Raw genomic sequence first — 12,513 nt, forward strand, 5'->3', positions numbered from 1 at the left:
GTGAGGCCCCATCTCTTAAGCCTCCCCTACTCTCATGCATTTTTTTTTCTAACTTCTGTATGGTGTCTGCATTTTAAGTTTCCACGTTCACTTTATTCCATTCAACCATGACTCTTCTCTCTCTCTCTCTCTCTCTCTCTCTCTCTCTCTCTCTCTCTCTCTCTCTCTCTCTCTCTATCTATCTATCTATCTATCTATCTCTCTCTCTCTCTCTCTCTCTCTCTCTCTCTCTCTTTCTCTCTCTAAAAGTACTTCTATACGTCATTTTCTTTTTAAACCCCACACGCTTCTTGCTTGATTATCTGTTATGTTCCGTGGATGTTCTGGCTCCCCACACCTTACGAAAAACTGGGTCATTTGATGTAGTTTAAATACATAAATGCTGTAATCAGGTCACCCCCCTTCGCTTGTCTCTCCCTTCCTCATTGAGCGTTAATTTAAGTCATCTAGTCTCACCCTGTAACTCGTCTCTCTTAATTCTGTGGCTCCATCTTCGTTGCCCTCCTTTCGACCTTCTCTATTAGCTCTTTGTGCCTCTGAAGGCGAGGTGACTAGACTTGAGAAGTATATTCTAGTTTTGGCCTTATGTAGGACGTAAACAGCTTCCCGAACATTTCCTTATCCATGGGCATGAATGCAAAAATGATTGTGTGTGTGTGTGTGTGTGTGTGTGTGTGTGTGTGTAAACCATTCACCATAGGAATTGAGCTCGTCATTATTATTAACAGCCAGTGAACATAGCCATTCGCCTACAGCGGTGCCACACCCTGAACGGCGGAATGGCATTGTTCAAAGGTAAGATGATCACTTTTCCCCGCTAGTTTTCTTCTTACTTCCCGTATTGCTAACACAGCCTTCCCGTTCCATAATAGTATAAACACAGGACCACCTTTTTATGATATATATATATATATATATATATATATATATATATATATATATATATATATATATATATATATACGTACCTCTGTTTGTGGCATTTATATGCATATAGAGTGTCCATAGCCATGTTTTAAGGTGTATTTTCATATATTTACAATGTTTTTCTGTGCATTGTGTAGAAATTTATGTCCTATTGTATGTCGGGGAGATTTATTTGTATATAGGGTTGTGGGTGTATTCATCACTGTAGCAAGATGTATTTATAAATCTCATGCATAATAGATTGTGGTGTATTAATGTTTTTTTTCTGCATTTCTTCTCTCCCTCAGGTAGGTGGATGGACTTAGGGAGGATGTACGTACATGGGTTCTCTCCCTCAGGTAGGTAGATGGAGGAGAGGAGGAGGAGGAGGGATGTACGTGGGTGTGTGTGTGTGTGTGTGTGTGGGTGTGTGTGTGTGTGGAGGGGGAAGAGGAGGGTCGTCGGCCGCTTCCAGTGTCGGCCCCGGGGTGGTGGTGTGGTGTGTGCCCCCGTGGCTTGCATACAGATGAAGGTCTGCTCTGGTCTAGGGGGCCCACCTCAACCTGGTCTGCACCAGGTGCCGGGAGGGAGATCCCGAAGCCGCTGCTCCCTGCCGCTCCCTCCTCCCTCCGCGTCACTGACGACCGCCGCCTTCGTGCGACCCTCCGCTACATACGCACTTCGGGAAACGATATCTTTTATGGAAGGGGAAGAGAAGATATATAGTAAGGTATGTATGTAGGTGTGTGGTAATGTATATGTGTGTGTTTATATACTTGTCTTTAGCCTTTTTCTCTCTCTCTAGCTATATGTCTATCTGTAGGTAGATACTGATAATGTAATATGTACGTGGTGGTTAGATCGATAGATAGATAGAGGGATGGATAGATAGGTATAGCCGTGAATGATAGATGGGAGAAAAAAAAGGTTTGCCCTTCTAGTGTTCAACGAGATGTGGAGCAAACGTGGAGAGGGACGAGGATTTACATGAATGCAGTTTTATCATGGTCCTTACGTGCATAGCTACCGTATAGCCCCTTTTTCCACGTGTGAGTGTGGCACGGGGTGATGACCGACTGTCTCTTCAAGGAGGGTGGGGGGGTGTCCACGTGGTGAGCTGCACGTGGTAAGTCCCGCACCGCGTGCCTGGCCGAGGCGCGTGGTGACCCGCGCACGTGTCTTGAGGGGGGGTTTTCCTCCTGTGTTCCTTTGTTGTTTGTGTGATGGCTGTTTGTATGGCATTTCCTTGTTTATTTTGTGTGATTTCTTATTCCCTCTCGAGTCCTTTTTTCCTCCTCTTCCTCCTCCTCCTCTTCCTTCTTTTTTCCTCCTCCTCCTCTTCCTTCTCTTTTTCCTCCTCCTCCTCTTCCTTCTCTTTTTCCTCCTCCTCCTCTTCCTTCTCTTTTTCCTCCTCCTCCTCCTCTTCCTTCTCTTCTTCCTCCTCCTCCTCCAATCAAGTCGTCTTTCTTATATAAGTTGGTCATATATTACGAAGTGTCGATGTGCGAGCTTGTAGGCGAGTGTGACACTGCCTCTCGCTTGTTACTGCCATCCTTGTAGAATACAGGCAGGTCAGGGCGTACCTTGTGACTTGTCGTCTTCGTCGCCCAGAATACAAGCAGGTAGGGTATGGCTTGTCGTCCCGGTCGACCAGAATGGAAGCAGGTAGACTGTGGCTTGTCGTCCCGGTCGACCAGAATGCAAGCAGGTAGACTGGGGCCTGTCGTCCCGGTCGACCAGAATGGAAGCAGGTAGCCTGTGGCTTGTCGTCCCGGTCGACCAGAATGCAGTCCTCAGGGCGTGGCTTAGATCTGTGCATTGCTTGCTTGCTTGCTCGGGGACACGAGGCTGGCATGGGTTGGCTCGTGGCTCCGCCGTGCGTGTGTGTGCTCGAGACAGTAACACTCCTTTTGTATTATCATTATTGGCCAATCCATCATTTCACCCCCCCCCCCCTCAATCTCCCTGCAGTCTTGAGTTACATCGGGGGGGATAGAAGGGAGGGGTTGGTTGGTTTAAGGGGAGGGAAGTGCGGGTAGAGGGAGGAGGGAATTGAAGTAGGGATTGGAGGGGGAGGGAAACGAGGATGCCTTTTGAAGTTGCTGTGGCAATGCCCACTACGTCAATTGATGTGGTTCCTTCCCCCACCCCTTTTTCTGTCGTTCGCCCCCGCCCCCCCTACTGTAACTGGAGGGGCGGAAAAGAGAGACGAATTTGATGTCTTTCTTCTCATTTTGTTCTTGGAAGGGAATTTAGTTTTTGAATTTGACGTAAAATCTGAAGTTTTTTTTTGACGGGTGCGGCTCTGTCTTGGGTGGATGCTGTGACGGGTGTTGGCCAGGGTTGGCCGCGAGGACTGGCCACATGACCTCGGGGTGGGGGGGAGATGGGTGTGGCCACGACTCAACATGGCCCTCTCTACCTGGCCCCCTGAGAGGGGCTAGGCCACGACCCAACATGGCCCTCTACCTGGTCCCCGAGAGGGGCGAGGCCACGACCCAACATGGCCCTCTACCTGGCCCCCGAGAGGGGCGAGGCCACGACCCAACATGGCCCTCTACCTGGCCCCCAAGAGGGGCGAGGCCACGACCCAACATGGCCCTCTACCTGGCCCCCTGAGAAGGGGCGTGGCCACGACTCAACATGGCCCCCTACTTGGCCTGGGAGGATGGAGAGACGTGGCCCTGGCCCAGCATGGCCAGAATATTGGCCGACTTAACATAGACCACAACTGACACGGTCCCCATGGCCCTTGGCCGAGGACCAACCAAAAAAGACCCCTACCTTCGCCATCTGTATCCACCTTCAAATTCTATATCTAATTCTAATTCTCTGACTTACTTCGTTGAGTTCACCGTGTGTATTACCCGGAATTAGATTTTTGTGGCCCAGAAAATTATAAAAAAAAACTTCATGTTTATTATTTTGCCTTAGAAAAGAAAATCTTTTACGTACGAAAGTGATTTTTTTTTTCATGTAGCGCTTCCAGAAATTGTGCCATGGAAGGTAACGCGTCCAGACATTTTCTGTGGCTCCTGGACCAGCGGAGCGTGCTGGACCCTCACCCACCCTGACCCGTAGGCCGAGCTGGGACACAGAACACCCCCAGCTGTGTCTGTCTGTCTCTCTGTGTATCACTGTTTGTGTGTTATGGGAAGAGAGTTTTACTCTTGTGTTGCCCCCGTCTCTTAACCTCGTGTGTGTATGATGTATGTACATGTATTCCTGTACATGTACGTAACACATCCCACCCTATTGGAGGTATATCTATGTATCGACCAGGCCCGAAGGGGGAGGATGAACGGCTGGGATTGGCTGTGGGCTGACAATGTCGCGACCAGAATTCGAGCCCATGTGTTCTCTTGGTGTCTCGTGGTTTAGCGACCCTGGCCTCTTTCCACCACGTGTTTGTGTGTGTTGTGTGTGTGTGTGGTGTGTGTGTGTGTGTTGGGTTGCACGTTATCTTGGCCTCCTGCCTTCCAGATGTGGGCCAGGGTCGACCTTAGCCACCCCTCTCCCCTCCTCCCTCTGCCCCGTTTGCCACTTGTGGTGATGATGGGTGGTGGGCAAGACGGGCTCGTGGTAGGGGTGGTTTGTGGTGGGGGGAGAGAGAGAGGTGTTGGAGGGTGTTTGTGCCGGGGAGGCAACCACAACCCCCCTCCCCCTTAAGCTGGTGGGTGGGATTATGGGGAGGTTAAACGATGTGGGGTGATTAGCTTTTGCCTAAGTTTTGACGTCGGTGATGGTGGGGCGTGGGGAGAGGAGAGGCTTTTCGGGTGGGGGAGGGTTCAACGAGACTGTGGGGTTGCGTTGAGGGGGTTCAACGAGACTGTGGGGTTGCGTTGGGGGGTTCAACGAGACTGTGGGGTTGGATGGGGGAGGAGAGGAGTCGATGCCTTCCGTATGCTTTATGCTGTGGAGTCCCACTTGGGAATTTGAGGGGGAGCGGGTGGAGTCTTTCGATGGCCGGGTCGTGATGTGGAGTCCCACTTGGGAGCAGGAGGGTTGTATCTGTTGATGGCCGTGTCGTACGTGTGTGTGTGTGGGTGTGTCTGCGTCTGACCCAGGTGTACGTCGGTGTACGACACTAGTGGTGTAGTATGTGGATGGGGGGTGTGGGGTATCGTGGTCGGCTATTGATCTGATGAATAAAACAACTTTAGACCTTGACTCTCTCAAGGCCAGGCATGGGGGGGGAGGTACCGGGAGGTGTGCGTAGTTACCGGGAACCGCGCGTAGGTACCGGGAACCGCGCGTAGGTAACGGGAATCGTGCGTGCTTGCTGGGAACTGTCTTGTGTTTTACCGGGAATCGTGCGTAGGTACCGGGAACCGCGCGTAGGTACCGGGAACCGCGCGTAGGTACCGGGAACTTGTCCATAGTTCGCGGAAGCTGTGCGTAGCTACCGGAAATTATTGCGTAGTTACCCGGGAGAGAGTCGTGCGTAGTTTTGGCGTAGTGTACCAGATTGCTGTAGTGGGGGCTTGTGGCTAGGTGTCGCATGTTAGGCTTCGGTCAACAGGCGGTGCATTAATGGCCGTGGGTTAGAAGTGCTGTGGGTTAGTACTGCGGGCCAGGGAGGGTGTTGGCCAGGGAGGGTGTTGGCCAGGGAGGGTGTTGGCCAGGGAGGGTGTTGGCCAGGGAGGGTGTTGGCCAGGGAGGGTGTTGGCCAGGGAGTGTGTTGGCCAGGGAAGGTGTTGGCCAGGGAGGGTGTTGGCCAGGGAGTGTGTTGGCCAGGGAGGGTGTTGGCCAGGGAGGGTGTTGACCGCCGGGGAGGGTAACATGAACTCCCACAATTGCATCGGTTCGCATGATGGAAACCGGTTTTCCCTCCCCATTCTTAGCCCTCTTCTGTCTCCCTTCTTCTCCCCCCTTCTCTGTTCATTAACTGCCTTCCTCCTCCTCCTTGTAATCTCTACCACCTCCACCTCCTCCTCCTCCTCCTTGTAATCTCTACCACCTCCTCCTCCTCGCGCGCAGGACGCCCCTTGCAGACAGGGGTAGGAAGGGAGGGGCTCTACTGACGATGGCACGCGCCCAGGGACCCCCTTCCTGTACGTCATGGTTGGGCGGTAGGGGACGAGTGCCACCCCCCCCATCCCCCTGACCTTGAAGAGGGGGAGGTGGCGCTCGATGGTGCCACTTGAGCAGAGCCGTATGTGGGCCAAGAGCGGCTTCGATGGAGGCACTGTGTCGCGTCTGGCTCCTCTGGGAGGGGCGGGGGGGTTTGGGGAAGGGGGTCGTAAATAGCTCCTTGAGGGGGGGGGGAAGAGAGGAGGGAGAAGGTCATTAAAGGCTCCAGGAGGGTAGGGGGAGAGGAGGAGGAGGAGGAGGAGGGGAAGGTCATTAACGGGAGGAGGAGGAGGGGGAAGAGGTCGTCATTAGCGTCTCCAGATAATGGAGTAACTGACTTGAAATTGAAGGATTGGAGGTCGGCCTCCATCTGCCTGTTTCAGCGGCTGATGGAGTTGATGGAGTTGATGAAGAAGGATGGAGTTGATGGAGGACGATGGAGCGAGTCTCCACGACCTTGAACATATTTTCGGTTCTATTTTAATATCCCACTTATGCTCATTACCTTCGACGAAGCGTTTTCTTTGTGTGTGTGTGTGTGTATGTGTGTGTGTGTGTGTGTGTTCAGTACACCTGATTTTCCTCCCGGTACACACACTGTTACACTTTTAAGTATGTACACAGGACACACGTGCCTCAGGTGTGACTACACCCCTGACACCCCACACCCCCCTGGAAGTGCTAACACGTACCCTTCACACCTGCGTCACCAGGTGAAGCGCTCTTTCTTGTATATATTCTTGGACAAAGGTGTTTGAATCCAGGTATAGAATGGTCTCTCCTTATTATGTAGTTCTGTGTCTTGTTATGCCGACACGAAGCTTAATATAGCTCCTTGACAGTGCCCCAGCACACGGGGTAAGTAAGTACACAACTGAAGTGATAAAGTCAGTGGGGTAGGTCCACCTCGAACTCGACATGGCTGCCTCTGCTTTCTCGAGCAACCCCAAAGTCCACGGGAGGGAAGGAGGTGTTCTTCGAGTGGTGCGTCCGTCCGCCTTCTTGTGTTTGTGGGAGCAGAGAGACGCGTTCCGTCACGAACCTACGAAAACGTCCGGCGTCGATTTGAGTGTGATAGGGAGGTGGAGGGCCTGGTCGCTCGAGGTGGGGGGGGGGGGGGGGGGGGGCTTCGTGGCGTAGTGGTGGACGATCCTGGAATATATTCTCTTTTTTTTCGGGAACCCGCGTGGGTCTATCGGGAGAACTTGGTGGGCGACGGGCGACGGAGGGGTAGCTCGGGGGAAGGGGATCGAGAGGGACGAATGGATGGATAGGAGCAGGTGGGGGTCGCGCCACCACCACCTGGTGGTGGCGGCGGTGGCATTCTCTTCCACTTTGGGTCCAGGGACAGAGGAGTGGTTTGGCCGGGGGGGAGGCCGCTGCTGGTGAAGCCTTGTGGATCAATGTTCGTTGTTGTGGAGCGTTGAAGAACGTGACTGCCGGAGGAGACACACTGTTGGGGATGTGGGAGGGACGCAGCGATGGGTGAGGGTGTTGAGACACACACACACACACACCTCAGAGTCGTGCCCTCCTCCCCACTGTATCTGCCATGGCCCTCAGTCCTGGGAGAGGAGGTGGGAGGGTGGGAAGAAGGTCTCTGTAAGCAGCGAATGATCGTATACTTGTTATCCCTTGGTGGACGACGAGGCCGACCCCGTGCTGGTGGGCGAGGGAGGGCGCGTGACGCCGCCGGTGACGAAGGCGCGGGCACCCGTGACGTCAGTACCTAGACAGCGTACTCCCGTCTCCTGACGCCACAGTAATTGTGTGTGTGTGTGTGTGTGTGTGTGTGTGTGGTCACGTGATGGACCGGGCCGGTCCGGCATACCCGCCTGATGGATTCTCTCTCTCTCTCTCTCTCTCTCTCTCTCTCTCTCTCTCTCTCTCTCTCTCTCTCTCTCTCTCTCTCTCTCTATCTATCTATCTATCTATCTATCTATCTATCTATCAGTCTATCTATCTATCTGTTATCTAAAGTAGAGGTCGTCGTAGAATTTACATTTTTTTTCCCGTCCGCAACTGTCTGAAGCAAATGTCGACGGATATATAGACAGATGTTGGTAGACGGGTACGTGGATGTATGCTGTAAGTGTACATAGCATGGACGGAGGGTATGCCAATACATCGCTGTTGTATTCTTGTAGTGTTCGCCGCTTGCATGATACAGGCTGTGAACACGTATTGTGTGTGTGTGTGTGTGTGTGTGTGTGTGTGTGTGTGTGGGGGCTGCACTGGACTTAACTGCTGTTGCAGTGGTGAAGCACCTCCTTCGAGGCCTGGCCAGCCCCCAAGGCTCTCTCTGCCTCCCTCCCTCCCTCACCCTCCTCACCTCCCACTGGAACTCTCACCCCCTCACCACCTCCCCTCCTCCTCAAGCCCGTATCCCCTCCCCCACAACTCCCTCCTCCTCTCCTCCCCACCCTCCCACTGGCACTCACTCTCCCCAACCCCCACCCTCCTCCACAAGCCCCCACCCTCCCCTCCCCACAACTCCCTCTCCTCTCTACCCCAACCCTCCCACTGGCACTCACTCCCTCCCTCCCCCCACCTCTACTCACGCCCCCCCCCTCCATCCCCTCCTCTCCCTCACAACTCCCTCCTCTCCCCTCCTCCCCCTCCACCACCACCAACACCCCCCTGCCCTAGTGAGGTTAATTCTAAAATTAAATAATCGTGAAGGTTGTTCTGCTACGCAGTTGTGGTTGATGGAGTGGTTGTTATTATATATACATATATATATTTTTTTTCCAAATGTGTCGCTTGTGAGGTTGTGAGGTGGGTTGCTAGTTGGAGATCAGTGCTGTCGTGTTCCTCATTGAAACATGAGACGTGGTGTTCTTCAGGAAGAATATGTATATATATATATATATATATATATATATATATATATATATATATATATATATATATATATATATTATATCTTTCTTTTCTTTCACACTATTTGCCATTTCCCGCATTAGCGAGGTAGCGTTAAGAACAGAGGACTGGGCCTTTGAGGGAATATCCTCACCTGGCCCCCTTCTCTGTTCCTTCTTTTGGAAAGATTAAAATATATATATTTATATATATATATATATATATATATATATATATATATATATATATATATATATATATATATATATGATATTGAAACTTTATGATACACTTCATGTTTCAAAGAATTACTATGAAGTTTCAGTGAACTGAATTTTCTGAACCCCTGCTGAAGTGCCGTTCATAACAAATGAACATAACATAACATAGTCACTGACTTGTGTGATCCTGACACACACACACACACACATACACACACATACACACACATACACACACACACACACACACGCACACACACACACACGTGTGTGTATATATGTATATAAATTCTGGTGAGGTTCGTGGTCCTCCTCTCCCCCCAGAGCCCGGGGAAAATGTGTATCATCGTGAGCCACACACTGTTGTGTCTTGAACGACGTGGATAGCAGCATGGTTGAGGGGGGGGGGGGGTGTAGTGTCTGGCCGCCTACCCCCACCCCAATCTTCCTCACCCCCCCTCCCTCCTCCTCCCTCCTCCTCCTCCCTCCACCCCAAAGTTATGCGCCACACAACTACCCTTCCCTCCCACCTTCCCTCCCCCCCCATCTCTCTCTCTCTCTCTCTCTCTCTCTCTCTCTCTCTCTCTCTCTCTCTCTCTCTCTCTCTCTCTCTCTCTCTCTCACTCACTCAGAGAAGCCAAGCCTGGTAGCCAGTCTTCTTAACAACACCTCTCTCTCTCTCTCTCTCTCTCTCTCTCTCTCTCTCTCTCTCTCTCTCTCTCTCTCATGGTAACCTGGACGACACCACACCTACCCCTGCCTCCCTCTCTTCCTCCTCTAAACCCACCCCCACAGAGACTCTTCCCTCCGCCTCCGCCTCCTCCTCCTCCTCCTCCTCCTCCTCCTCCTCCTCCTCCGCCTCCTCCTCCCGTCTTGCGGCCCCAGACTGTCCGCAGGTCCGCGGCCCGCAGACGCGCCCCCGCATTTGGCCGCGTCAGAAATAGTTCTGGTGCGCTGGGCCCCTCCCACTGTGTCCCCTCTCTCCCACCAACGTCTCATGTACTCTCCTGGCCTATTGTACAACCCCTGATGGGGGTGGGTGGAAGAGGTGGGTGGGGGGACAACGGCTCTGTGGCCGGCTCTAGAGTTTGGTGTTGCGTTGTTGCGTACGCCGGGCTCTGGCGTCGTAAGCGTTTGTTTACGCGTTGGCGACGGAAGGTGTGTCTGTGGTGGTGGTGGTGGAGGAGGGGGTGGGGGGGAGAGAAAAAAAGGGGGGGTGGAGAGAGAGGGTAAGGGTGGGTTGGGTAAGGGATGGGGTGTTCTAAGTGTGGGAAGTTTGTATCTAAGGGCAAAGGTAGGGGGAGGGGTGTGTTTAAGGGGGGTTTGGTTTGCTATGGTTTTCATGATCGGGTATTTGAAGTGGGGGGGATCTGTCTTGACGTGGCTGTTGGGGTGGATAGGGTGGAGGAGATGTAGATTGAAGGAGGGGTGTTTAGTGTGGGAGACGTTTTGGGGGGGAGATGTAGGTTGAGGGTAGGGTGTTTAGTGTGGGAGACGTTTTTGGGGAGGAGATGTAGGTTGAGGGTGGGGTGTTTAGTGTGGGAGACGTTTTGGGGAGGAGATGTAGGTTGAGGGTGGGGTGTTTAGTGTGGGAGACGTTTTTGGGGAGGAGGTGTATGTTGAGGGTGGGGTGTTTAGTGTGGGAGACGTTTTTGGGGAGGAGATGTAGGTTGAGGTTGGGGTGTTTAGTGTGGGAGACGTTTCTGGGGAGGAGTAGTGGGTTGTAATACCTTGTGGTGTTCGCTCCCCCGGCCTTGTCGATTGATTTGCCGAAGCCCAGATTTTGGGCAGAGAAGGCCATGCCATCGCATGCTCGCTTGAGGAGTTCTAGTCGCATGCAGCATGCAAGCAAGCACAGGGAAGGGGGTTGGGGTGAGGGAGGAGGAAGGGAAAGGGAGGAGGAGGTGGGGGTAGCTACATGCGCCCAGGCACAGGAGACGGGAGGGAGGGGTGGTTGACAAGCCCTGATAGAGACGACCATGGAAAGAGGAGGGTATGTCACCCTGACCTGGGGCGCTCCTGGTCGTAGCCAGGTCTTGAGTGCCTCTCCTGGGGGAGGAAGAGGAGGAGGGGAGGTGTTGGTCTGGAGGTCACACACACACTCCTCCCTCCTCTCCCTCACCCCCAACACTCTGGGGTGGGCCTGGCCCTCAGGAGCCTTCCAACACCTGCTTCCTGACGAGGGGGAGGAGGGTGGAGGAGGAGGAATAGGATGGGGGCGACGGTGAGGGGCGAATTGAGAGGGGTCCGTGTGCTGTCAGGAAGAGAGGGAGGCGGACGTAGGAAGCACAGAGGACATATTTTCTCTCTCTCTCTCTCTGTCTCTCTCTCTCTCTCTCTCTCTCTCTCTCTCTCTCTCTCTCTCTCTCTCTCTCTCTCTCTCTCTCTCTCTATCTATCTATCTCTCTCTCTCTCTCTCTCTCTCTCTCGGGAGGGGACTTGGTGCTTAGGGGCGTCGTCAGTGGCCGTCTGGAGGTAGGAGTTGGCACACACACACACACACACACACACATACACACACGACCGCTGGGCAGCCCGTTTCATCACACCCCTTCTGCACCAGACGACGACCCACCCACCCCCGGAAGCTGCCAACGCACGACCCATTGGGCAGCCCGCCCTCCCTTTCACCCCCCCCCCCCTCTCCCTCCGGAAGTACCTGACGTCCTCCTCGCAAGCATCCTTACAGGAGACGGAGGAGGTCTCCTGTGGGAGGCCTTCGGTCTGCCGTTGAACACCGGGAGGCAGCGGCGCCGATCCTGACTCACACATATAGAAAGATGCCTCTGCCCCCTCCTCTTCCCTCTCTCTCTCTCTCTCTCTCTCTCTCTCTCTCTCTCTCTCTCTCTCTCTCTCTCTCTCTCTCGTGTCTGTGTGTGTGTATAAATATATCGGTGATTGTATGCAAATAATGTGTGACCTTGGTCGAGGCTCTTGTCACGTGCCGGGGCCGAGGGGCTAGAACGTTGGCCTTTCTTGTGGCACAGGGCCAGGGGCGCGGTGCTCCACACACACGTATATATGTATGTATATGTATATATATATATACATCAGAGGTTTTCTTCATTTAATTTGATGGTCTGGGACTTGCACATCATGAAAGGGGTCATCGTCGACGTCTTGTAGGCGACAGTGGCTGAAGATGACCCGTGACGGACCCCGGTGCCAGGGCTCGGCCAGAGAGAGAGAGACAGACTCACACACACACACACCCGGACCTCCTCCTCCTCCTCCTCCTCCTCCTCCTCCTCCTCCTCCTCCTCCTCCTCCTTCGTCTTCCTCCTCCTCCCTTCTTCCCCTAGTCATCCGCTCCGTCACCTGTCCACAGAGCCGGATCGCTAGCACTGTCGGCCGTTACCGTGGCTTCCCCAGGAGGTGTATATGTGCCTCCTTGACGGAACTTGGCAAAGCTGGGGAGGCTTTATGCAATCGCCAGGTCTGGGTCTGTTGT

At 53.2% G+C, this 12,513-nt stretch overlaps 1 protein-coding gene across 7 annotated transcripts in view; it reads left to right on the forward strand.

Annotated features, from left to right (window-relative positions):
• The window catches only part of LOC139764324 (semaphorin-1A-like), a 466,398-nt gene that overhangs the window by 209,938 nt on the left and 243,947 nt on the right, over positions 1 to 12,513 (forward strand). The gene's annotated exons all lie outside the window — the stretch shown is intronic.

Source organism: Panulirus ornatus, chromosome 49 (assembly GCF_036320965.1).
Source record: "Panulirus ornatus isolate Po-2019 chromosome 49, ASM3632096v1, whole genome shotgun sequence".
NCBI lineage: Eukaryota > Metazoa > Arthropoda > Malacostraca > Decapoda > Palinuridae > Panulirus > Panulirus ornatus.